Source organism: Psittacula echo, assembly GCF_963264785.1.
Source record: "Psittacula echo genome assembly, chromosome: 1".
Taxonomy (NCBI): Eukaryota; Metazoa; Chordata; class Aves; order Psittaciformes; family Psittacidae; genus Psittacula; species Psittacula echo.
Window position 1 is genome coordinate 3,341,890 of NC_137735.1, and position 27,646 is coordinate 3,369,535.

General features: G+C 49.0%; 1 protein-coding gene across 1 annotated transcript in view; it reads left to right on the forward strand.

The window, feature by feature from the left end:
- Positions 1-4,417: 4,417 nt before the first annotated feature.
- SMOX (spermine oxidase) overlaps positions 4,418-27,646 on the forward strand; it is a 52,926-nt gene continuing 29,697 nt past the window's right edge. The window contains exon 1 of the mRNA XM_080632346.1: positions 4,418-4,528. The gene's annotated coding sequence lies outside the window, so the exon portion shown is untranslated. The remainder of the gene's footprint in view (positions 4,529-27,646) is intronic.

Genomic DNA, 27,646 nt, shown 5'->3' on the forward strand with positions numbered 1-27,646 from the left:
TTGGACACAGGGGCTTGGAGCAAGCTGCTCTAGTGGAAGGGGTCCCTGCCCGTAGCAGGGGTTGGAACTGGATGAGCTGTAAGCTCCCTTCAACACAAACCATGCTGTGATTCAATGAAAACCCTTCTACTAAGCCTCATAGCTTGTGTTTGCTCTTGATTTCAATTTTACCTTGACACGGGTCCTGCTAGATACCAGTCTGTGAGCAGATCCCCCAAAGCTCTGAGTGTTTGCCAGACTTCTGACATTCAAAGAGGCCTTTTGGCTGCAGACACGCTGTTAACACCAGCTCCGAACCTGAGCAGCAGTGGGCACTCTGTAAAGCACAGCTCACCCTGCGGCTTGTATCCGATGGCTCTGCGCTGAAGGATTGCTGGCTTCATGTGGATCGCAGTGCTTTTACCAGTGTTTTTAACTCTGAGGATGAGAAACGCTGCATGAGAACGGTAAGAGGCAAAGCCTTTTGGTACTGGATGTCAGGAATGGGGTGGTTTGGAGCATGGAGGGGCATTGCATGCTGCCTGGTTTTCATTCCCATTCCTGCTCTCTTTTCCAGGCAGCTGGATCTTTATTTTCCTATAAAAACCCCTCCATACCAGGCTTGATCCTCATCTTGCCTGACAGTCCTAGGAATGGGGCATTATGTTGGTCATTAGGAATCTAGAGGACAGTCGCTTAATGGCTTTAAATCATCATTTTGCTTGGCAGAAAGAAGGATCAATCCATTCAATAGACCCCCTTGGCAAGCCCCCAACCCATAAGTACAGCTTAATACAGTGTGATTGTACCCTTCTGCCCTCCTTGTGCCCACCTCGAGCTCTCCTGACTTGTTTACTAGACTCCCTTCCCCACTTGAATGTGTGTGAGCTATTTCTGTCTGGCCCTGGGAGATCTTGCTGTAGTGCAATAAACACAACCCCTTCAGAAAGAGATCTTCCAGGCAACGATACCCTTTTTCTTCGTGCTGATTGCATCTCTGGCTTGCAGCTCTTGGCAATCTTCTCAGGTGGGCTGCACAAGGACATCTTTCCCCTCAGCTTTTAGGATACACTCTCTGGACTTCTATCATTCACTTTATGTTTCATTCATGAACCTGTCATTCATGGCTCCTTCCCAGAAAGATGCTCTATTCACTGTGAAGGCCAGCTCTCCACGGACCACGAGCCAACAAAACAAGCATCAGAGGCACAAAAAGTGCTCATTTTAGGATTTAATGGAATTTCCTTGCAACTACTCTCCAAGTACGGCACCAACATCAGCCTTATCTGTCATTTCCTCTTTCTTAATGCACTGAACACTGCATTAAACATGTTCTTGCGATACATTTCAGCTTTATTCTCCCACAGGTAATTGCATTTCTATGTAGCCTCCAAATGCCTTGCAAGGATGCCTTTGGGCCGGCTGGGCTCTGTTGCCAAATTTAAACTGCAGAAAGAGGGTAGAGCCCAGGGGACCCCGGTTACTTAGAGCTTTCTAGATTTAGTTCAAACCCTTCAAACTGCAGTCAAGTGAGCCGGGAGTTAGTGCAGTCCTGGAGCATGGTTGTTTATTTGCTATGGAGGAAATAGAAGAGCCATTCAGTAGGAATTGGCTCTCCAGCTTTCCCAGCTGCTGGATGACTAGCATCTCTCATGGGTCAGCTTCTCTGTGGGAACAGGGAGCACCAGTCTGTAATTCACCATGTCTCCTCTTTGGCTATGGACAGACATGACCTCGATTAGAGGCAGCCCTGGGGGCAGGTATTGCTCTGTGAGATGCTGAGGAATACCAGCAGGAAATCCCAGATTCCCATCCATCCCCTGCAGATAGGTACCTGCAAGTTGCACCATCAAACTGAACCTATTTCCTCATCATCTCAGACTCTGTCCAGTCCGGTGGGAAGGGCTGCTCATCCCAGCCAACATAACCAACCTCAATGCCAATTCCTCTCTTTCCAGATATAGCTGGTTTACAAGGGATATGGCTCTTTTCCCTGAAGTCCTTTAATTTGCAAAGCTCTGCTTCCATCTGTAGGCTTGGTGGAGACCCTGAGCTAAGGCTGTGGGGTACGTGTGACAGGGTAGTGCTGCTGCTTCTTCCCTGTTGGCACCTCACCATGCCCAGCCTGGTCCAGCAGTGCTGGCTGGATCCTGCAGCATGCCGGATGGGAACAGCCATCCTTATGGCTTGCAGGATTGGGAACCACGTTTCAAACATAGTGGTTTGTGTTGGAAGAGACCTTAAAGCTCACCCAGTTCCAACCCCTGCCACAGGCAGGGACCCCTTCCACTGGAGCAGCTTGCTCCAAGCCCCTGTGTCCAACCTGGCCTTGAACACTGCCAGGGATGGGGCAGCCACAGCTTCTCTGGGCACCCTGGGCCAGCGCCTCAGCACCCTCACAGGGAAGAGCTTCTGCCTAAGAGCTCATCTCAGTCTCCCCTCTGGCAGGTTAAAGCCATTCCCCTTGGCCTGGCCCTACAGGCCCTTGTCCCAAGCCCCTCTCCAGGTTTCCTGCAGCCCCTTTAGGCACTGGAGTTGCTCTCAGGTCTCCCCTTCAGGAGCCTTCTCTTGTCCAGGCTGCCCCAGCCCAGCTCTCTCAGCCTGGCTCCAGAGCAGAGCTGCTCCAGCCCTCGCAGCATCTCCATGGCCTCCTCTGGCCTCGCTCCAGCAGCTCCACGTCCCTTTTGGGTTGTTGCCCCCGAGCTTGACTACTCCATAAATCCTACCCTGGCTTCATCATCTGAGTACCTTGAGGTGCTTTGCAGGTATTGAATCCAGCAGGAAAGGGCAGCCAGAAGGTCTGGAAGAAAGCAGCCTGCACACACGGTATATCTGACATGGAAAAGTCTGCACAGTTATTATTTAGCATCTGTCTGACGCGGGGAAACCCAAACCCCCCTCCGTTGTTCTCACTCTTGTCTCTAGATGTTTTGGTGGGCTCAGCAGCCTCACCCCAGCCGTGCAGGTGAGAACCTCGGGCATGCAGCTGAGCGAGGGTTGTGTAACCTGAAAAGGCCTGAAGGCAATGTGCAGGCACCATTTATTCCCATGAAAGGCGCAGTCTTTTCTCCAGACATGCAAAAGCAATTCCAGCCGGCGTTGAATGGGAAGGCTGGGGGACACGTCCCAGTGCTTCGCAGTGGATCCTCATCCTGTGTGTTTCACGTTGCTCCTTCCTGGTTGAAAACCTTATTCTGAAAACAGTATATAATTAATAAAACACACTGCTCATGGGGCTGCTGCTTGGACAAGACTTTTACCCTGCAGCTGGGGGAAAGGCACCAATTCAGAAGCAGGAGAACCTGTTCGCTCTGCTTTAGGGCTCTGAATGCTGTTTCCCAACTTGTAATGAGTTCTGGTTTTGCTTTTCCCTGCCTTTGGGAGAGCTCTTCATTGCCAGAGGCTCAGAACCCAGGCATATTTCATAGGAGCACAGCATGGTTTGGGTTGGAAGGGACCTTAAAGCTCCTCCAGCTCCAACCCCTGCCACGGGCAGGGACCCCTTCCACTGGAGCAGCTTGCTCCAAGCCCCTGTGTCCAACCTGGCCTTGAACACTGCCAGGGATGGGGCAGCCACAGCTTCTCTGGGCACCCTGGGCCAGCGCCTCAGCACCCTCACAGGGAAGAGCTTCTGCCTAAGAGCTCATCTCAGTCTCCCCTGTTCTGGCAGGTTAAAGCCATTCCCCTTGGCCTGTCCCTACAGGCCCTTGTCCCAAGCCCCTCTCCAATTTGATTTCTTTCTTAGTATTTCTTAGTATTTAATGTAATATATTAGTATTTATTTCTTAGTATTCAGTTATCAGCCTTTATTAGCATTTAACGTAATATTTTAGTATTTATCTCTTTGTATTATCAGTATTTATTGGTATTTATTAGTACCATTTAGTACCATTGGTATTTATCAGTATTATTTATATTGGTAACTCATTAGTGTTTAATCAATTTCTTGATCTTTAGTTAGTATTTAACCTATTTGTATTTAATCGAATTTATTAGTATCTATTTACTAGTATTTAATTTACTTATTAGTATTTATTTGTATTTACCAGTACTTGTTCATTACTATTTAACTTATTTATCAGTATTTAACAGTATTCATTCCCCATCACCAGGCTGTCGTGTATGTGTGAGGGGCACTGCGGGCTAACCCTGACATCCCCAATGCTTTCCCCTACCAGGCCTAGCCTAAAGGAGCGGACGAGGCTTTACCTTCCCCGGGCCTCCGCCGCTTCGGGGCCAACCCTTGCCCGGGCAGGCTCCGGCAGCGCCGGGGGAAGCTTCTCCGCCACCCCGCAGGCCCGGCAGGCCCGAAGCGGCCGCAGCAGCAGGAGGAGGAGGAGAAGGAGGAGGAGGCAGGGATCCTTGAGGCGGAGCCGGGGCGGGCCGAAGGGGAGGCGGCTGGAAAACAGGCCGGCGCTGGTTCTGTCCCCGCAGTGCCAGCAGCCGCCGCAGCCGCGCCGGGAGCCGCTGAGGGAGGGAGGGCAGCGAGGCGCTGAGGCGAGCCGGGCGGGCGGCCAGACCCCGTCCCCTCCGGCCACCGCAGAGAGAGGTACGAGGCGGGTGGGGACGCGGCGGCCCCGCTGCCGGGGTTATCCCCTCCATCGACGGGCACAGCGAGGGCTCCCCTCAGCTCCTCCCCGGTTCTCCTCGGCGGCACCTGCCGCGCCCCGGCCCCCCGTCAGCATCGAGAGGCCGGCGGCCACCTCGGCTCCTCCTCACGGCACGGCCGAGGAGGGCTCCTGCCCTGCGGGGAGGAGCGGGCGGGCGCCATGGGGGGTGTTTCTGCCCCATCCCATGCACCCAGTTTCATGAATCCCCTCAGAACCGCGCTGACCCCCGTTGCTCAGCTCCAATAAACCCATGGCGAGCTCAGGTGGACAGCGGGAGGGTGGGTTTAGCCATCCCTAACAGTGTTTCGGGGGGTAAGGACCTCCACCTCGGTGCAGCGTGATGGGTCCGGCTGCTCTGGGTTGTGTTTCCCCGGCTCCCGTGTGTTTCTATCAGCGTATCGCCTCAGCGTTTGCAGGCGATGACATGAAGAAGGAAGGTTAAGTAGGGAAAAGTCACCCTAACCTGGCCCGGGATGTGAATTACGGAGCTGTGAGGGCTACCGGGTGGTTCGGGTTTTGGTGCTGCTTGTTTATACCAAGCTGTTAACAGTCCCCGGGGCTTTGGCAGCTCAGCCGCATCTCGTGCTTCCAAGCAAATCCATTGACTCCTCCAGAATTGCCTTTAAAACCCCTGTAGTGGGTGAGGGATTAGACCTAGGCAGCAAAACGCACAAGAACCAATTGCCGGTTAGCAGACCTGACCTCAAAATGAAGCTTTCCAGTATCCTCAGCCATAGGAATACAGCTGATCCACAGGTTCCTTACTCTCTGATTGCCCCTAAATATCCTTTGCGGGGTGTATAGACATGCTGTCTCCAATCCACGGCTGGGACCAGCTGTAATTGCCCTGTATATTAGATGTAAACACGAGCTTTACATGAAAGTGAAACCATATGTATAAGCTAATGCATGTCCACGCTGCGATCCTGCACAGTCGAGCCCGGAGCTCTGTCCTCAGCTCACCCTGTTGATCCACTTTTCCTTTAGCCTCTACAGCACGGTCCTGTTCGCAGTTACCAGACAGGTTTAGTGGAGGATGAGGAATCAGCCTAGGAGAGTTTTCTGCGTGTTGTGCAAGAATGCTGTGTGTTTTCAGCCTGTAACAAATGTTGCTTTATTGACTTAGTGATAACATTTTGCTCTCTGAGCTCCTTTTCCCTTTCTAGATTAGCCCAGCACTTACTAATCCTTTATGGCACTGCTGTGGAACAGATGTACAGTGCTTTGCAGTGAGTAGCAAGGTCTGTAGTTTCAGCTGCCTTTGCCTCTAAACCCCCCAGTTCTGCCTTTCCCTTGTACCCTGGTCATGGAGTGGGTAGCTGGACTGGGAAGCTGATTTGGATGGCTACTGAGCTGGCAAAGTACCAACAGTCTTGGGTCTGACTCAGTTCCTGCATCCAAAGCGTTGCATTGCTGCTCAGATGTTTAACTGGGTAGCTTTAGGTTTAGAGGAATATCTAGCTGGTATGGTGGCCAGACTGTATGTGGAGATAGGCACAGAGGTCTGGGTGTTTAAGTCCTGAAAATGCTTGGTGATGGCACTGTTGCTGCTTATCCTTCTCAGTGCTTTGGAGCAGCTGTACTGCTTTGTGCCACCCTTTCTTGAAACAGCAGAGTGGGTTGGAACACCACAAACACAGCGCACATGTCCTGGGATCCCTTCTCTTCATCTCTGCTGTTGCTGAAGGCACTCATGCATTGCCTTCTCAGGTTTTCCCTTGAAGGGCTCTGTTGTGTCTCTCACACCAAAATGTGCTCAATTGATGTCACAACTGTGGTGTGCTTGAAACACAGCCTTTTCCTGGGGTGAGGGAACCGCAGCTGAGTTCGTGGAGATGGAGGGGTTAAGGTGGAGTTGGGAAAGCTCTTTCAAATCACTAACATTCCTCACAAACTGGAGCTTAATGCTTTAGGGGTTCCCTGTGGGACCCTTTGGTCTAAAAGGTGTGATGGTGCTCTTTTACAGGTCTCCACCTTAGGCAAGCACTGTGAGTTGGGTCTTTCACAGTCCTCCATCCTCAAAAGGTAGTGGACTCCTGCTCCTCCTCAGAAGCTTGGAGGGGTATTCCTGCATTTAGTGTATTCCTGCTACAGAAGGGGTTTCTACCCTGCCAGAGGGGAGACTGAGATGAGCTCTTAGGCAGAAGCTGTTCCCTGCGAGGGTGCTGAGGCGCTGGCCCAGGGTGCCCAGAGAAGCTGTGGCTGCCCCATCCCTGGCAGTGTTCAAGGCCAGGTTGGACACAGGGGCTTGGAGCAAGCTGCTCCAGTGGAAGGGGTCCCTGCCTGTGGCAGGGGTTGGAGCTGGATGAGCTTTAAAGTCCCTTCCAACACAAACCAGTCTGGGACTCTCACAGTGTAGCTGCCTCAACCCTAATTCCATTGCTTCGTGTTTTCTGTGACTGTCATCCCACACAAAAATAAGCTCTTTTAATGAAACCTGAGATTCTCCAACTAATTTCCTGCTGGCCTAAATGAGGGTCTGAGGAGAATGGCCATGCTGGCTTCTGAAGTATGTGGATTTACTTACTTTGTATGACTGGGTTATATAAAAAAGAAATAGAAGCTATTTTCTCTGTGCCTTTGATAAACAGTGAAATACAGCCTGTTGTATTTCACAAAGCAAACTGCTGTCTCCTTCTCGCAGGAACCATAATTAAGAGACCAGAAAATGGAAAAATGTAGAAATACCCTTTCCCAGTGGCCACAAGCATTAGCCCTCTCCAGAAGTTAAGGAAGTCAAGTCTATGGAAATTAAATAACTGATTCTTTTTAGCTCTGTTGGTGAGCTAAAGCGTTGTGTTAGATTGGTAAATGATAAAGAGGTATAAAGGTTACCTCTTGGAAGTGAAGTGGGTGAAGAGTGGATTTGAACTCTTCTTGAGACAGAGTCTAAACCTCTGGCTTAAGGATCAGGCTTAAGGATCTCTCCTGCTCTGCTTGGGTGGAAAAATGAATCTATAGCACAGCAGTAATGTGGGAGAGGGGCAGTATCCCACCACAGTGGTGAGGAAGGTGCTGTATCCTAGCTGATGGAAGCTGGGCTTCAGATCCTCTTGCACACCAAGTATGCTACCAGGTCTGTGATGAGGGAATAGCAGCATAACCATATCAAATACTAATAAACGCAACTGATCCCTTGCGTTATGGACTCCCAAGAAGTGAATAGTTTAACAACTGCATGTTTAACATGTTTCCAGGCCATGTTATCATCCTTGTGGTGTTCCTGTTGAAGGAACATGGAACGCTTTTCAGCTACCTTGCTGATGTGTCCCTTTCTCACCAGCTCTTGTTGATGTGTTGGCTTTGATGTGTCCAAGTGTAGCATGCTCTATGTAGAGGGCACATGTATGCATAGTAGCCCCACTTGAGTTTAGAGTAGTCACCATGGAAATTGGTTCCAAATCCTTGGTTGTTTTTTCAATCTAATGTTTCCGTGGTTTCTTTTTATTGTAAGAAAAGATTCCAGAAATACTATGGGTGAGAATATGAACTCCTTGGAAAACAGAATCATCGTGGGGACTCCTGTTACCACCGTGTGCATTGTGGCACCTGAAGAGCGTGTTGCTGTGGTGCGGTAGTTCCACGTGATGCTCTGGAGAGTGGCTCTGTAAGAACCCAAGTGTGAGGTCCTGTGTTTGTGCCTGTGTACAGTTCTGAACATGTTTTGGGGAGCTTGTGGGGTTCAGCTCCTCCCTGTACCTCTTAAGAGTCTGTAATAAAGCCTCCTGAGGTTAAGCTTGACACGTACAACTAGGGTCTCATCAGTTGGTGTGGCAGTGCTTTCTTCAGGGCTTTTATAACAACCTGTTCACAGGCTGAGCCTGTGTGACACAGACTTTGCTTTGGGAGGTGCACTGTATACCCTAGAATCCCAGAGTGGTTTGTGTTGGAAGGGAATTAAAGCTCCTCCAGTTCCAACCCCTGCCACGGGCAGGGACACCTTCCACTGGAGCAGCTTGCTCCAAGCCCCTGTGTCCAACCTGGCCTTGAACACTGCCAGGGATGGGGCAGCCACAGCTTCTCTGGGCACCCTGGGCCAGCGCCTCAGCACTCTCAAAGGGAAGAGCTTCTGCCTAAGAGCTCATCTCAGTCTCCCCTGTTCTGGCAGGTTAAAGCCATTCCCCTTGGCCTGTCCCTACAGGCCCTTGTCCAAAGCCCCTCTCCAGGTTTCTTGTAGCCCCTTTGGGCACTGGAATATGTTGCTGACCTTTCCCTCTGGAGATCTTCGAGTGCAGTAGATTTCTAAAACACGGTGTTGCTTTGGTGAACGTTAGCCATGTCCTTGCTTTTAAGTATGATTTATGTGTTTTGTCTTTGTGGCCACTGGAGTTTCTGTTTCGTGGCATCCTGGGCCCAGGGACAGGAGGCTGTCAGGATGGATTTGGCACTGAGGAACTCCTGGGCTGCTCTCAAGGCGGTGAGTTCAGCTCATCAGCAGGAATGTAGTGCAAGAGGGGTCAGAAAGCCCCTCCCTGCTGCTCACACTGGAGTTTGATCCCTGAGCTATTTCAGGGTAGTTCTCTGCTAAGAGGCCATGCTTTACGTCTCAGTAAAACAAGACAGCTATTGTTAGTGCTCTCAAATAGCTCCAAAAGATGGTGGCTGGAGCTTGCAGGGCCTGAGGGAAACAGATTTGCAGCCCTGGAACAGTGATTTACACAGGGCTTTGGGTGTCACATATTCCTCTTCAGAGCTCTTTTCCACATTGTCCTCTGAGACCACATTTATCTCACTCCTGAGGTAGGAGGATGGAGGGAGAGAGCTGGAGGTCCCAAAGCAGGTCAGTGACAGCATAGAGGTCATGGTAAGAGAGGTAGATTCTCAGCTATGGGAGACCTGAACTGACATAAATAAAGACAATGAAGCTTAGGGGGAACGTTTAGTTTTGGTCACTTGCATTTCTTCATGTTTAAAAAGGGCTGCAAAGTCTTTATAATGGCTTAAAAATATCATTAAAATCAGGGGGGTTTGTGCCTCCTGAGTTCAAAGGCAGGAACTACCTTTTGAAGCATACCACAGTATTTGTTTTCCTGGCTGATGAAGCAGAGAACTAAATGGAGGTGGGTAATTTCTGAAGAATGGAGAGTTAGTTATTCATTTCTTCATCATTCATTACTCTGCATAATGCCAGCTTCTTCTGTAGTGCGGCCTCTAGGTTTAGCTGGGTGGCATTTCACAGCGTAGGTTGTGGCATGCTTGGAATGACTGAAGTATTGGACAGGATGTGATGATGTTTGCACACTGAAGAGAGAGGGGAAGAAAACCACTTTGATTTGGATCATTTCTGCTCTGAAGTACCTACCTGAGCTACCTTGTAGTTAATGTAGCCAGAAAATACCTTGTGCTAAGCTAAACAGGTAGTCCTGGCCCATCCCCAAACTGGGAATTGCATTGGAAGGGAGTTTCTTTGCCTTTATAAGACCTCTGTTCAATTGATTGATTTTCAGAGGCAGGTGGGGAATGGTTTTTCTCCCAAAGAGATTGCACAGAACTGGAGCACGTTAACCAAAAGCTTCTGTTGGACAGACATACATTTAGTCTGAAACTGAATTGAAAGTTCTTCTGTCCCATGGGCATGCGTGTTCCAGGATGTAGGTGTAACCTCCCGCTTTGATCTGCAGTCTTCTTCCAACAGGATTTTCTCTTTTGGAATCAGTCATAGAGCAGTGACTGGGAGAGATGTGGGCTGGGTCAGCCTGGAGAAGAAAAAGCTCCTTAAGGGGAGACAGAGCAGCTCCAGTGCCTAAAGGGGCTACAGGAAACCTGGAGAGGGGCTTTGGACAAGGGGCTGTAGGGACAGGCCAAGGGGAATGGCTTTAACCTGCCAGTGTTCAAGGCTAGGTTGGACACAGGGGCTTGGAGCAAGCTGCTCCAGTGGAAGGGGTCCCTGTCCGTGGCAGGGATTGGAACTGGATGAGCTTTAAGGTCCCTTCCAACACAAACCAGTCTGGGATTCTATGACTCTGCCAGGCAGATGTGCATCATTAGCCTGTCTGGTAAACCTTTGGTTGAACTGAAAGCCTAGGGAGCTGGAAGGAACATCTCTTTGCAAGACACTGGCTTCAACAGTGAAACTGTGAGATATTTTCCCTGTTCCATCCTATCTCCGACTGCTGTTTCTTCTCTTGCATAACTCCTCACCCGCATCGGGGCACAGCCTTACGGGTGACTTAGGCTCCTAGGGAGAAGGTTTGCCCTATTCCCATGTATGTTGTGGTGTGACTATGGGTGAGCGATCTTGATCAGGCAGCCCACGCTCTGGCAGCAGATTATTACTTGTTTTTATAGGGTTATTTTTCAGTTGGATCCAAGCCCTGGCTGGCCCCGTGGCTGCTGCTGTCAGCACTCCGCACGCAGCCAGGGCTATCCTCCTTAAGGACAGTGTGGTCTTGGATCTAAGTTTCCTGGGATAACAAAGCTATGCCTCTAGACGTGTACTTAAGGAAACACACAGACATACACAAGTGGGTGTTTCTGCCTTGGACCACTTCTGTCACCATACTCACTGTGTGCTTCCATAGAATCAATGAATTCCATGGACAGACATGACTGAGAGCAAGGAGATTTACAAGGATGAGCCAGGAGGAATTGTGGAGGGCACAGAAGGAAGCAAAAGCTCCTAATACCCATTTGCTGCTGAAGCTGATAGGTCAAGTGTTAACCCAGAGGTAAAGGTTAGTATTTGGGGCTTGCAGTTTACACTCTGCTGCTTGGATGGTCTGAACTCACAGAACACTGTGTACCCTCAGTGCTTACAGAAGCACAGGGCTTCCAGTACTGTAGTAGACTAAATGTGTAGTAGCTAAATCAAATGTCCCCTTTATAGTCACACCATTGCTCCAGTTATACAATAGTATCTGGTGCCCCTGTTTGGACTTGAAAGAGAACTTGACAAAGGGCTGAATGTGAGGACGGCCCTTCAGAGTTAAGCGCTGGGTCATTACCCTTTTTATTCCCTGATCCCCTTGATGTGGGGAGTGTGGCAGGCTCCTTGTGGGATAGGGATTGTTAGGAAGGGATCCCAAGTTTTGATGAGAGCACTGCATAAAGCCAGCTTTGCTCTCAGTAGCTGGGCAAGGTGGTAGAAGGCACTTGGAGGCTGCAGGTCTTGATTGATGCTAACTTGGCTTCTCCGCATGAGGAGTTTATGGAGGTGGGATTTCCCACACCAGGCTCCCGGCGGAGCAGAGGGACAGGCAGTGCTGGAGGGGAGGTGGGAGTCTGGATCCATGAGCTTTGTTGTTAGAGAAGCACAGACATTTTGCTCAGGGCTTCCCCAAAACATGAAAGGGATCCACTTCTGAAGATCTTACACATGAAAATGTTCCAGGCAGGAGCAGAAGAAAGGCCTGAAGAGAAGAAAAGAGAGAGTGGCTGCAGGGTGAGATGTGAAGGAGGTAAAATGGGAGTAAAAGTGCAGGTGGGCTCCTGTTAACAACCATCCCTGTGCTGTGGGACGTGAGAGGGACTTATCCCAGTGGGAAGCTGTGCTGGGGAGCTCCTGTTCTGCCAGGCTGGTTGGTTGTGTCATCTCTATGTGGCCCCTCCAGGACTGGAGGGAGAAGTTGATCCTGTGTGATGCTGCACGCAGGATCTTACAGCATTGCTCTGACAGGTTACTGAAGTACCAGGGAAGCTTCTGTGCTCTGGGGCTGCTCCTGACATGTTCTGGTGTCCTGTTCCTGTTACAAGCAGGGCTGGAAGGGTCCTTCATAAATTGTCTAATCTGACCTCCTGCCCCAAGACTGGGCCAGCTCTAAACTTTCCCAGCAGGTATTTGCCCAAGGCAGTTGTTAAAAGCCTCCAGTGATGGACTTTCCCCATCCTCCATGGGTGATCCTGTAAAGTCCTTTATTGTTCTTAACCATTACCAGGATTTTCCTAGTTTCTGACTTCCATTTCTTGTGCTGCAGTTGAAAATTGCTGACCCCTTGCCCTTTTGTTACTGTACAGAGAGGGTGGTTCAGTGCTCTGCAGCAGACTTTGGGAGTGCTTGGGCCCTGTCTTTGATAGAGTCCCAGAATGGTTTGTGTTGGAAGGGACCTTAAAGCTCCTCCAGCTCCAACCCCTGCCACGGGCAGGGACCCCTTCCACTGGAGCAGCTTGCTCCAAGCCCCTGTGTCCAACCTGGCCTTGAACACTGTCAGGGATGGGGCAGCCACAGCTTCTTTGGGCACCCTGTGCCAGCGCCTCAGCACCCTCACAGGGAAGAGCTTCTGCCTAAGAGCTCATCTCAGTCTCCCCTCTGGCAGGTTCAAGCCATTCCCCTTGGCCTGTCCCTACAGGCCCTTGTCCCAAGCCCCTCTCCAGCTTTCCTGCAGCCCCTTTAGGCACTGGAGCTGCTCTCAGGTCTCCCCTTCAGGAGCCTTCTCTTCTCCAGGCTGCCCCAGCCCAGCTCTCTCAGCCTGGCTCCAGAGCAGAGCTGCTCCAGCCCTCGCAGCATCTCCATGGCCTCCTCTGGCCTCGCTCCAGCAGCTCCACGTCCCTCTTGTGCTGCTGCCCCAGAGCTGGATCAGGGCTGCAGAGGGGGTCTCCCCAGAGCACAGCAGAGGGGCAGGATCCCCTCCCTGAGCTGCTGTTCACGCTCTGGGGGTGCACCCAGCACACGGGGGGGTTCTGGGCTCAAGCGCTCACTGAAGCTGGGTCATGGGGAGCTTCTCCTCACCCAACACCCCAAGTCCTCCTCAGGGCTTTCTTGAGCTGCAGAGCCCTAGACTTGCCTGCAGTGCTCCATCTGGTACGTTCCTCTACTGAGCTCACAGACACAGTTGTATGACTGACTTTGAGGTGTGATGGATACAGTTCTTTTCCTCCTGACAGCAGCACAGTGCATTTGTCATGGCAGGTTTCATTAAGGCTATGTCTGTTTAGCCACTAGAAAAACAAGGCACGTGCTCTTCAAGTGCCCTTTCCCACAGGGATGTGTTATGGATCTTCACAGGCTGTTCCAGAACACAACAAGGTGAAGGTCTTTGCCAGCTGCTCTCCCCAAGGCTTTCCCCAGGACCTGCTTGGGCAGTTGTGCTCTCCTGAGCTGACCTTCCAGCTGTAGTTCGCAAGTGACCTTCTACCTCCCTGCGCTGGTTATGCTCTGTGCATCTGATTAGTACTTACTACTGCTTGCTTCTGTGAAGGATACAGTTATTCCTGCATTTATGAAGCTGGTAAAGCTGATTCTGAGAGGAGAGGTAGCATTTAAACATAAAACATGATAGAAAACACAACAGATAACCATTAGAAATGTCACTTGCTGAGGTAAACTGGGTAACAACCCAGCCAGCATTAGAAGAGCATTTGGCTGTTTGCTTGAAGGTGATTGTTGTTTGATTGTTGTAATTCCAGGAAGATTGTCCCAAATGGCTGTGGTGTGACAGGGACAGATCTGAGTGCTGCTGCTCTGTGGGGGCAGTGAATTTGGGTACTGCTGCTTCCAGGTGGATAGATGCCCGTGTTGCACAAAGCACCACAGTTTGCGTTCACTGACCTTCTGGTACCCTGTTTTCTGTGTTGGCAGGTTTTAGAGGGGTCATTTTACAGGATCCTTGGGGAAAGTTTAATTTGAACTGTATTAAAGTACATCACTTTGTCTTGGGGAGAAAAAAACCCCACTTGTCTGTGTTATTACAGGCATTGCCTGTAGGTCTGTTAACACCTCTTACACTCTTTCAGTGGGAGAGAGTGGGAAATGTGTGTGAAAGGCATGTCTGCATACAGAGGGCCTTTGTCCTGTGACAACTGAAGAAGCTAGCACCAAAATGAAGGCTGGTCTGGACAGGTTTGAAACACCTCTTGGCATCGGCTCGTGTTTACTGTGGTGGGAAGAGCAGGTAGGGAGGAGCAGTCTGGATTGTGTTTGAACTATCAGTGCGTATCTCCTTTGAATTCCTCAGTTTCCTTGCAGAGGTTTTGTGTGATAACTTGTGTGATGTGAATCTCCGGTTTCTCTTGTTTCAAACAGCAGTGAAAGCTTTAGTGTTTGCTTGCCTTTTTTCTCCCTTAATTACAGCTACAGGGATCTCTAGTCATGTGGAAAGTATTTTATTGGCAGCTTTTGAGTCTAAAGTGCTTGTTATCGCTGAACAGGTATAGAGTGCTCTAGGTTACTGGGCAAAATCCCTTCCTCAGCATTTCTAGATAACAGTCTCTTAGAACTGAGGAGTAACATGGTGTGCATAGGATATCTGGAGCTCTCCTCTGGCCTTCTGCTCCAAGCAGGGCCAGAATCAAAGGTAGGTTGCTTGTGAATGTTTCTGATCATGTTTCAGACCTTTTCCAGGCAGTGTGGCAGGTTTGTGCCATGCTTAGTGCTCTCACCGTGAGGAATATTATCCTCTTGTGTGATTTTAAGCTGAAAGAGGGTAGATTTAGATTAGATGTAAGCAAGAAGTTCTTCCCTGTGAGGGTGCTGAGGCGCTGGCCCAGGGTGCCCAGAGAAGCTGTGGCTGCCCCATCCCTGGCAGTGTTCAAGGCCAGGTTGGACACAGAGGCTTGGAGCAAGCTGCTCCAGTGGAAGGTGTCCCTGCCTGTGGCAGGGGTTGGAGCTGGATGAGCTGTAAGCCCCCTTCAACACAAACCATTCCATGATCAGTGTTTCTCTTGCTGCGAATCAAGCCTATTGCTTCTGTCCTCTTCCTACTCACTGAGACGAGTCTGGCTCCATCTTCTCTGTAACGCCCCACTTAGTTGAAGATAGAAATTAGACCCCCTGCTAACCTCCATTTCTTCAAGTTAAACAAACCCCATTCCCTCATTCTCTTCTCTTCCATCATGTATTCCAGTGACCAGATCACCTTAGCAGTGCTCCACTGAACTCTGTCCAGTTGTCAGTGTGTTCTTAGGAGTGCAGCTAAACTGGATGGTGCTCCAGATGCAACCTCCTTGGTGCTAAGAAGAGGAGCCCCAAGCACTTGGCTCTTGTCCTTTTCATTATAGCCCAGTGTATTGATAAACCCATGGACTCTTGTTCTTTCCAGCCACACTGGAAATTAAACATTAAACATTAAATATTAACAATTAAACAATAAACAATTAAATAAACAATTAAACAATTAAAATAAACAATTTAATAAACAATTAAACAATAAACATTAAACATTAGCTTGTTTTTAAGCAATGTGTGCTTAAAACAGATGCTAAAGCCTCAGTGTTCAACTCAGAAGAGCTAAACTCCCCATGGATCATCCCTGCAGGCTGAGTTTGCCTTTATGCAGCTGTGGGATGTTGAACCTCACAATTATACCTTGACCCTCTAAAATGCCAGAGCTTTCTCTGGAGTCCCTATAGGAAATTGCTCCCCATTTTTGCACTTGTACCTGTGACTTGTCTTTCTTAACTATTCCCTCGTGTTGATGTTGGATCAATGTATCAAGATCATTTGGAAATGTAAACCTGAACACCATAGCACTGCAGATCCTCCCAGCTGAATCATCTGTTGGGTTTCTGGCCATACATTCCAGTCTGTCATCCATACTGGTAATGGAAATATTGCACAGCTCTTCTGCCTGGCTGGACCCGCTTTCAGTGCTCTCCCAGTTAGATAAGAAACCCTTGATAATATGCTTCAGGAATTATGTTGTCAAGCAGCCACTTGATGCTGATTACATCTAGTTTGTTTCCTTAGCTGGATCTTACGGGAATGTGATGTGGAACAGTGTCAGAGCTAATAAAGATTGCATTTCTGAATAGCTTTATCTCTTCTGGGCAGGCATACGTTTCATTTCCTGCTGATACATGCATCCCTTCTTGTTCCATAGGATCTGGAAGCTAGAAGGGATCTGAAAGGTGATGAGGGCTGCCCCTGTCCTCACTGAGGGTTTCAATGCACACCAGATCTATCAGGAGTTTCATAACAGGACAGTTGCGATAGGACAGTGCCAGGAGATCAAGAGGAAACAAACGTAATGTGTGTATGGGTCCCAAACAATATTAAGCAATTACCTGGATCCAGCCTTCAGAGCAGCCTTTGAACGAATCCCAACCCCTTCTTCTGCAAGGGCTGGAAGATAAAGAACGTGCCTAATCTGTACGCGGTATCAAACAGCGGTTATCGGTGCCTACGTGCTGTTACTCAGATCTTGTTAGCTGTCTAAGTGGATAATAGGCAGTACGCTTCACAACTACATAAGTAGATTAAGCTTAATCTGCTTTGGTGCAGGGAGGGGAAGATGTGCTTGGTGACAAATGGACACAGATGATGTGCAGTGGAGCAGCGATGTAAATCCGGTGCTGTGTCCTCATCACTCCAGGAACTTTCTGAGGCAGAGGGTCTATGTCTGCAGCATTTACACTAATATGTGAGTCCCAGAGCAGAGAGCTGCAGCGCTTTCAGGCTTTGCCCATGCTAACCAGGCAATTCCACTTTTACAAGTAGTTTTTCTACTGGTTAAGTCTTCCAGAGGTGTCTTTTAATAGAACATGCAGGATAACTTTATCCCTGGTTTTAAACCTAGCATGGGACTGTAGTGATAGGACAAAGGGTGCTGGGTTTAAACTTAAACAGGGGAAATTCAGGTTAGATTTAAGGCAGAAGTTCTTCCCTGTGAGGCTGGTGAGGCACTAGAACAGGTTGCTCAGAGAGGTGGTAGATGCCCCATCCCTCGCAATGTTCAAGGCCAGGTTGGACAGGGCTTGGAGCAAGCTGCTCCAGTGGAAGGGGTCCCTGCCTGTGGCAGGGGTTGGAACTGGAGGAGCTTTAAGCTCCCTTCCAACCCAAACTATTCTATGATACAGCAGAGAGGGACATTCTGTGTGTGTTACACCTGGATTTTGTAGTACGTTCCTAATCCTAAAGCTTGTTTCCAGTAGAGTGAAGATGCCCAGCAGACAGGATCAGAAAACTTGCACAGGGCTTGGTGCGACCAGTTCCGTACATGGAAGGAAGAAGCTGTTTGGAACTCGATGATCTTCAGGTCCTTTCCCACCCAAACCATTCCATGACTATTGAAATACCCTCCCCTTTCTTTCCTGGGAAGATGCAGTTCCTGCATTTACCCATCTTAAAACGTTTGGAGGGGACTGACTCTTTGGAAAGACCTAATGAAAACCAAGTCAAGACTCTTGTAGATGGGTGTTTATATTTTCCCAGCAGCCAGCTTATTTATTGACAGCCATGTGCTCAAATCCACAGTTCATGAGTTGTCACCAGCCATTATATTCTCAGGAGAAGGTATCAGCAAGCGACATTGCTGGGTACAAAAGGTACATCTGCCAAAGGGATCTTTAGCTCAAGGTAATGGGTGTCTACGTGAAACATGCCCTGTCCAAATGTTGTGTGGGGTCCTTTGGGATTGATGAAGGGGTTTGACACAAGGCTCAAGCTGAGTCCAACTTTTGGCCTCATGGGTCTTTCACTTGTAGCCTGCTTACCTCATCTAAAAAGCATCTTCAGCTTGTCATGCTGTCCGACATCTGGTTGTAGTAGTAAGCAAAGACAGTTGTAGACCTCTTAATCTTTAAGTGTCTTAAGCAAATGTAAACTCTGTTAAGTGTGTTTGTCACTGAGCAGCTCATTTATATGGGGAGTTCAGAGGATTCTCTGATGCTTTCTGTCTTGACCTCTGTGATTTCGAGGCCAGCAAGGGTTAAGAGGTAGGCACTAGTCCATGGGAGGAAATGATTCCACTCTAAAGTGGGGTGTGAATTTAAAGCATGCTGACTTTCCCATGGAAAATCTGATTAAATAACAAAACCCCTTAAATCACTTTTATATTGGATGAAGAGAAGAGATTGCAGGGGAGCTGGTTTGGTCCGTTTCAGTGTAGACAAACTTCCAAACCACCAATTTATTTTAGATGAACTAGAGAATAGCTGATGAATACAGAAGAGTTTTTATAGCTTATTACAAGGGCCTGTAGGGACAGGCCAAGGGGAATGGCTTTAACCTGCCCGAGGGGAGACTGAGATGAGCTCTTAGGCAGAAGCTCTTCCCTGTGAGGGTGCTGAGGCGCTGGCCCAGGGTGCCCAGAGAAGCTGTGACTGCCCCATCCCTGGCAGTGTTCAAGGCCAGGTTGGACACAGGGGCTTGGAGCAAGCTGCTCTAGTGGAAGGGGTCCCTGCCCATGGTAGGGGTTGGAGCTGGATGGGCTTTAAGCTCCCTTCTATCAAACCAGTCTGATTCTATAGTTTACCCACACCTGATTTAGTACCTGAACTAAGAGCATGGCCAGCAGGGAAAATCCTGGTTTTTCCAAAGTGTAGTTCATGTTCAGCATCTAAATTACTGGGACAGGCTCTGAAGAGGGTCTGTGTCCTTGTTTTCACTAAAAAGAAAGCCTGGCCTCCTAGCTGGGGCACTGGTGGTGGGTAGCGCCAGGTAACTGTCCCTTCTGTTGCTATGTGTCTTGGTCACATTTCAGTTTGAGGCATGCAGAGAGTGCTCTGTTACAGATTGTCTCCCCAGGGTGTTAAGTGAGGTGATGGTTGCATGCTTGCTGTAGCAATATATATATAATAGCAACTGATAAGACTTTTATCTCCCATCCCAATCTGCTGTATATTGAAGGAACCTCCCATAGTCAATCCATCATCAACTTTGAGTTGGGCTAGGCATGGACCTATATTAAAGGGTGAAGAATGCTCTGTCATATGCCATTGATAAGGGAAGTCAGAAATAAAAGGACATATTAAATTGCCAGTGGCCTTTTTTTCCCTTTAGCTGGAAAGAGATAATGGTGGAGGTTGTTTTCCTCCTCCCATGTGGGTGATAGCTAGACATGCACTTGAGATTGCTTTTCAAAACCAAGACCACCCTTGTGGTGGTCTTGTCACTGCCTGCTGCAGATCAAGCCCACGAACACTGCTTGGTTGGGCATTAGTGTCTTCTTTACAACGTGTTTTAAGCCCCAAACCAGATGTGCAATGCTGCATGTTTACAAGAAGACAAGGTGGAGAGATCTGTGATGCTTCTTGGCTCTCGGGGAGGATTCATCTTGGTTGTGGCTGAGCATGTATCCACAGCGTTCAAAGGGTGAATGTGTCACTCCAGGCCTCCTTTAGGGTCTTTAAGCACTATTTTAAGTTGCCTGAGCCTACGTCCTAGGCCTTACACTTGACATCTTCTGTCTGGAGTCAAGGCATTGACTGTGGCAAGCAGCCCTTTGGAAAGCTGTGCAAAGACCCTCGTGTCTGTCAAAACCCAGTGGCCTGTGTTTCAGAAAGGGCCATTGTGAGGGGGAGAACAAGTTTCACATCACATGTCCCCCAGCAAGTCCTGTTCTTTTGCTAGGAAGCCTGGTTGGAGAATGTTAATTGAGTCCCTTTTTCACTGGAGGAGGCTTTGCTTCCTTCCCAAGTTTTCACAACACATTGTCCAAATACACAGCCTATGCTTCATTCAAGTGTAAATCCTTTCTCTTTAACCTGGAAGTTATCCCAGAAAAAAAAGCCTTTCCATTCACTGCAGGACAGACCCTTGTGCTTGCAGGGGAAAAAAGAAGTGGATCCAACTGTCCAAACAGGAAGGGAATTCAGAAAAGACTTTGCTCAGTGAGTCTTTGCTCTCTTTTAAGTTTAAATGGTTGTCCTATAAACTCCACTTTATCTCTGTGTTGCTTTTGAAGCATCATACAATGACTGAAGTGTCTGCTATATTTAGAAGTGACATTTTTCTTGCTGTATGGATTTCAGCACGCATAGGATGGATGCAAGCAGTGAGTTCAGCTTTCGTTCCTTATCTCTTCTTTCTTCTATAGCTCAGTCCTGATGGGTATCTAATACTTCACACTGATTCCTTTTCAGCTGAGGGCATTAATCAATCTGCTTTTCTGGCACAGGTAGGTGCTAATGCTGCTCTACATATGGTGAAGCTGAAGTATTGAAAGGATAAAGCGTGATGTGCTGCACGAAATGAGCTCCCATCTAAACACATCACAATTGTGCTGTATTTTTAGCGAGTTATGGATAGAGTTGTCATTCTTTTACCCCCAGTCACATGGGAAGGCTGTGGAAGAACAGATAAATCACCATTGTCACAGTTCCTCCTTTCTGCTGTTTACCACATGGCAGGTTTTCCTGCTCTGTGAAAAATCTCTTGGATCTAAAATCTCTCCTTCCCCCCCCTTTCAGCCTGTGCTATTTAATTTTTCTCTTTCTGAGCAATGTTTTATCTCCATTCTGTGAAGCTGTTGGAGACAGTTTCCTGAAGAGGAGCAATGCAAAGTGAACATCCCTTTGTTTCAGTGAAATGGCTTGATTGGCACAGAGAAGAAATGGTTTGGAGTTGAGGAGGAGTGAAAGGCACCTTGCAGAAGTGATAGTCCATCAGTAGCGTGCATCCTGTGGCACTCCAGGCTGTTCTTAGCAGCCTCAAAGCACAAGAAGTCAACTGGAGGAGGTTTTATGTTGGAATCTCCAGACAAAAGCTCCTTGGGCTTTGTTTTGAAGGTTGCAACAAGGGAGAAACAAAGGTGAAGGTGTCACCATTGTGTTTTCATCTCTATCCTCTCCCACCCTTCTCTTTCTTAGCTTTCATGAGCTATTTCTGCTCTCCTCTCTGTCTCTGTGTCCCTAGCACTGAGGAGGAGGAGGATCACTCAGCAGAGTGAATTGCTTCTGTTGCCTTACAGCAAGAGTATTATGTTTTTATACATATATATATATATGGCTGTGTGTACATATATATGTGTGTATATATACATGGCTGTGTGTGCATATCTCTCTATATATGTATTTATATGTAACAGTATCCTATACAGTGTCCTCCTGTATAAGATGTTGTTTGTAGCAGTTGCTGATACCTGCTGGGTATCTCTAGATGACCTGAGTGCAGACAGTGATCACTTAGGAGAAGCTCATATAACACCATACCTTAAGCACCTTGGGGCAAACATCTGTCTCCTTCAAGAAGAGCTTCTGGTGGGTAAAAGGCTCAGAAAGCCAATCTGCCAACCATGATCCATAGAGATCTAAGGACATGCTTCCCAAGCTGAATTCCCCTGCCTTGGGCTCTCGTCTGAGGTGTGAGGTGTTCGTGCAGACGGTGGGATGGAGAAAGGTGTGTGTGTGTGTGTTGCAGTGTGCCCTGGTTATGTGTGTGCTGCCTTAAAGCTGGAGCGTGTGGTTTGCCTTTTAATGTGGAAAGCACGAACCCAGGAGAAGTCCCCTCAACACAGCTCCGCCTGGAGAGACATAGAATGGATCAGAGTCACAGAATGGGTTGAAAAGAACCTTAAAGCTCATCCAGTCCCAATTCCTGCCACAGGCAGGGACACCTTCCACTAGAGCAGTTTGCTCCAAGCCCCTGTGTCCAACCTGGCCTTGAACACTGCCAGGGATGGGGCAGCCACAGCTTCTCTGGGCAACCGAATACTTTTCCTATATCCTTTTCCTGGAGTCCTGTCTAGTCTGTTCCAGGCTGAAGCCAACCCAGTGGCTGTGGGAGTAAATCCGTGTTGTGTTCAGCTCTTCTAATTCTGCTTCTCATCCCTTAATGTTTCTGTTGTCTTTAAGGATTTTCCCTGTGGCTTGAATGGTGAAGATGTGGTAAGTGCTTGGGCATGGCTCGAAATCAAAGATTCAGTATGGGTGTTGTTTTCAAAGAGGGAACTGATGCTATTTAGAGAGTGGTACTGCTATTTCAGGGCAGTTTGTTAGGTCTGGCTTCTAAGAAGTGGTGAGGAAAAACTAATTGCTTTTGGGCTAGCGTGTCTCATATGGTGTGTCCTGAAATGCTCCTCATGTACACATTGCCTTGGAAGCAGTACTGAGCCTCTCTGCATGTGGATCCATTCCGTCTCACCCTCCTATTACAGAAGATGGGAGGAGAAGGAAAGACGCCTGTTGGAACTTTGCTCCCAAAGCTTGCTGCAATGAATTTAAAACTCCAAACCACAGCGAATTCCCAAATGAAATATGGATCCCAGTGTTTATTTGACTGAGACCTGATTGTCTTCGGAGTTGTGCAAACATGGGCATGAATCCTATTTAATTTAGCTGCTTTTATCTATTAAGTTGCTCAAACAATTGGAGCAAGAAGGAGGGTAGTGAAGATAAGATCACTCAGTTATGCAGATGGGGCAGTGTGCAGCTCTTTTTGGCACTCAGAGCACAAGTTATACAGGAAACGTCTTTGCAGCATTGTTCTAGCCATTATGCTGGTGTTTTCAGTTTATAACCTCTTTTTGCACCCCCCATAATTTACTCTCTGTATCTCCTTCCTTTTATAGTCCTGAAAGCTTTGCTTTCATGAGAAACTTAGCAGGTATCTCCCAATACTGAATGTGAGTGAGGAGCTGGAAATAAGGGGAAGATACCCACCCTGGGCGCAACCAGAGCTTGAAAAGCTTGCAAAGGCACAGGGGAAAGCAGGCCAGCTTGGATCTGCAACAGCTCTCTGCCTGAGCTGTTGGAAGGAGGAGCTCCTGCCTAAGAGCTCATCTCAGTCTCCCCTCTGGCAGGTTAAAGCCATTCCCCTTGGCCTGTCCCTACAGGCCCTTGTCCCAAGCCCCTCTCCAGCTTTCCTGCAGCCCCTTTAGGCACTGGAGCTGCTCTCAGGTCTCCCCTTCAGGAGCCTTCTCTCGTCCAGGCTGCCCCAGCCCAGCTCTCTCAGCCTGGCTCCAGAGCAGAGCTGCTCCAGCCCTCGCAGCATCTCCATGGCCTCCTCTGGACTCTCAGTCCCTGATGGTCGATAGGATGTGGGAACCAAAGGTGTTAGCACTTTTGGCTGGATCACAGTCTCTGTCACCAGGGTTAAGATATGAATATCCCATTCTCTGCAGCAGGGTGAATGCCACCCTGGTGTCCCTGTTCTCTCCAGCTTCTTCTGGCGCAGTAGAGGACTGTTCTGACAGCGTAAGCTGCCTCTGGTGATGGAGCAGGTAGATGTTGTGAGTTGTCCTCTAGGTGGGTCTTGTATCTATCTCTTTAACCTTCCAAATCAAAGGGGATGCTACAGCATCCAAATCAAAGGGGATGTGTAGAGGAGCAGATTTACTGGATTTGCTCCTCTGTTGTGCAAGGAACATGCCAAAGCTGTGCTCTTTGTCACTGCTCTGAAACTCCTTTTAACTGTGTCCTGTGTAATGCTGTAGCCTCTGGCACATGAACCACGGCATGACAGTGATCTGATCTCAACTAGCTGCTTGGGCAAGGAGAAGCTCCATAGCCCAGACTGCATGGCACAGGGAAGTCATTGTCTCAGCAGCAGAACTAACCAGCTTTGTGTGACCAGAAGAAAAAGGACACGGAAGAGACTTGTGCCTCCAAGACTGTCCCAAAAGCTCAGTCTGACCATGATTTTACCAAGGGTGCCCTTGCTGTGTGTTTGTGAAAGGCCTTTGACTTCGTTCTCAGCCCATTCCTCTGGGAATCACTTGGGGATGGTGGCTGCCTCCCAGCACTTCCATGGGAGCTTCTGGTGGTGAAGGAAGTCATCTTAGTCTGTAATTTTATATGTAAATCAAGATGCTGACCCACTGGCCAAGGTGTATGCCAGCAGGATGACAAAGATGTTGCTTCAGTACAGGGAAGATATGGACCTGTGGAAAAAGTTCCAGAGGAGGCTGTGGGGATGCTGCAAGGGCTGGAGCAGCGCTGCTCTGGAGCCAGGCTGAGGGAGCTGGGCTGGACCAGCCTGGAGAAGACTCCAACGAGACCTTACTGTGGCCTTTTAGTACTTCATAGGGACCTATCAGAAAGATGGGGAGAGACTTTCCCTGCTCATTGCAGGGGGCTCGGACTAGATGACCTTAGAAGGTCATTTCCACCCCAAACCAGTCTATGATTGTATAATTTTCATGGTAGAGGAACACACTTGAGAATCAGCCAGTTATTTTGGTTCATTTTCATTTCCCTCAGATGAGGATTTGAAAACCACATAATGGTGCATTCTATCAGTTTGAAATGGGGTGATTCATCCCCTGTGATCTTGGCATGATGGTCTTTGGTTTCTTTTTTGGATATCCTTGCGTTCTGTTAGTGCCAAGCACTGTATGGAAGTGCCCCGTGGCAGACAACCTGCTCTACCCATATGTTAGCTTTAAAAAGACCCAACTCAGAATAGGAAGTCTTTGTACTCTGTGCCAAGATGCTTGGGGCTTGTTAAATAATATTCTACTTGTCAACAACTACCCAGTTGAAAAAGTAGCCTTGGTGTGAATCAGCTTTGAACAAGTTCATTTGACTCGAGGGATGTTTGCAGGCATTAAACCAACTTGGATCGCTGCCGTAAATGTGCAGTGGTTTCCTCATCAAAAGCACCCCCCTTTTTGTTTTAATCTCCTCTAAACATTCAAAAGGACGGAGTTTTTTTCCCAGTTAGCATGTTTTGGTGACTTGGGAATGTGGAGAAGGCTTATGGAGCTACTTGGTGTGTTAATGGATCACTTGCAAACCAAATGTTGTGGTCCAGGGGTATGGGTGTAACAAGGCAAAGCATCACTAGCTGGTTTGGGTTGGAAGGGACCTTAAAGCTCATCCAGCTCCAATCCCTGCTATGGGCAGGGACACCTTCCACTAGAGCAGCTTGCTCCAAGCTCTGTTAACCTGGCCTTGAACGCTGCCAGGGATGGGCATGATGAGCAAGGTGAGCATGGTCATCTCTCTGTCATCAGGGCTGGTGGGCAAAGATGTGGCACACGGGATAACTGGGTTGTACTGGTGGTGTGGGATGCAGCAGAGAGGGTGCTGCAGAGGTTATGGAGATGCTCCACTCAAAACCTGTTGTGGTCCAGGGAGAATTGCTCACTTGGGCTCTCCTGTCCCCATGCAGTGTTGGCAAAGGTCCTGGCTCTGGTCAAGCATGAAGAGGTGATGAGGAGCAAGGGAATGACATCACAGGAATGGGAAAAGCAGGGATTTGGGATCTATCTTACGTGTTTTAAGTACCGGAAAGCACTGCATTCATGGAGACCGTGCTGGTGATGGTCCTCCTTGAACCAGGATGGAGTAGAGATCATTTCAGGGGCTCCTTCTCATCACTTCCAGTGTCTGTGAGCTGTCAGAACAGGTCACCACCACCAAAACCTGCTGCCTGCCCATGCCTGCAAAAGAGGGCAGCAGGACTGGTGTGGGGCTGAGTGACGTGTTCCAGTTGCCCACATCCAGCTGCCAAACCTGTTTAGACTAAAGCACTGAGTTGGATAAAGCCTGAACATGAGGATAAGGATGAAAAGCCACTCTCCAGGTGGCATCCCAGCTGTTGAAGGTGAGTTCCCACAAGGCATAGCACTGGTTAACCTTGATCTCACTGGTGCATGTGCTGTCATTTATGAGCTTGGGAAGGGCCCTGGTATGTAGTAGGTGGCTGCAGACCATTATCCTGCTCCTGCAGCTCTCCAGGTAGCTGGGTAAATGAGGTGTGTCGGCTTCTGATGCCATAAACCTCGCTGGTGTTTGCACAGCTACTGCACAAAGGCACTTTATAACAGCAGGTTTGGTTCAGTCACTGTCTGACGTGGAGCACTTAGTTCCATTAGTAACACTCCTGCCTTCTGTGGAAAGGGTGTCCATGCTTAACCCATGCTGGTGGAAACAGGGATGCTAAAAAGGATTTTGGAGTGCAACCTGCTGGATTAAAAAGGAGGTAGACAAGGATAAAAAGAGACACGTCTTCCCCTTTGACGTGTTTACAGCCTGGAGAGCTTGGAAAGAGCATCTTGAAGTAACAGCAATAAGAATTAATGTGCTTGCTTCTGAGAAGGCTGATGAAAAGGGAAAAGAGGGAGAAGTTACAAAATGCTTGTTTGTTGTGCCAGGAGCTGTGGAGAAGCACAGCGATGGGAAGCGCTGGTGACAGACATCTCCTTCTTCACTTCTGTATCTACTCAGAGATAGGATCTGCTCTATCCTGTGCTCAGTGGACAGCCTGAGTCTGAAGCCTGCAAAGGTGTTAAAGGAGATAAAATTGCTCCAGCTGGAGTAATCCTCCCAGGCTCTTCTCCCTCAGCTGAAGAAGAAAAGTGCATTAGAGATGATGATTGAAACTGTTGTTGCTGCAGTTGCTCAGCTAAAGGTTACTCATTACAGCCGTGCGCTAGTACAAGTAGTGCCAGACTGAGTAATGCGGCAATGACCTGAGCACTGGAGTGTCTTTACATTCGCTAAGGAAATCACCTTTCTGGTGTGGAGCTTTTGCATATGGGTTCTACTGACAGTGCTTTTATCTTCTGTATGCAGTGGTTGAAATAAGAGAATCCCAGACTGGGTTATGTTGGAAGGGAATTAAAGCTCACCCAGTTCCAACTCCTGCCACGGGCAGGGACCCCTTCCACTGGAGCAGCTTGCTCCAAGCCCCTGTGTCCAACCTGGCCTTGAACACTGCCAGGGATGGGGCAGCCACAGCTTCTCTGGGCACCCTGGGCCAGCGCCTCAGCACCCTCACAGGGAAGAGCTTCTGCCTAAGAGCTCAGCTCAGTCTCCCCTCGGGCAGGTTCAAGCCATTCCCCTTGGCCTGGCCCTACAGGCCCTTGTCCCAAGCCCCTCTCCAGCTTTCCTGCAGCCCCTTTAGGCACTGGAGCTGCTCTCAGGTCTCCCCTTCAGGAGCCTTCTCTTGTCCAGGCTGCCCCAGCCCAGCTCTCTCAGCCTGGCTCCAGGGCAGAGCTGCTCCAGCCCTTGCAGCATCTCCATGGCCTCCTCTGGCCTCGCTCCAGCAGCTCCACGTCCCTCTTGTGCTGCTGCCCCAGAGCTGGATCAGGGCTGCAGAGGGGGTCTCCCCAGAGCACAGCAGAGGGGCAGGATCCCCTCCCTGAGCTGCTGCTCATGCTCTGGGGGTGCACCAAGCACACGGGGGGGCTCTGGGCTCAAGCACTCACTGAAGCTGGGCCATGGGGAGCTTCTCCTCACCCAACACCTCCAAATCCTTGTCCACCCAGCCTCTGTGCTTGGGATTGCCATGACTTAGGTTCAGGACCTTGCAGAGATAATTACATCTATTGTGCTCCATCTCTACACCACTGTAGACGTAAGACACTATGATAACACCACACATGCTCACAGGCAGATCTGCATCATGGTAGATCCCCAAGGTGCAAAGGCCACAAAGATCCATTGTGAAAAATCTGCCCATGTCCATTGGATAGGCAGGAGCATTCCCACCACCCCAGACCTGTCTCCTGGGGACTCAT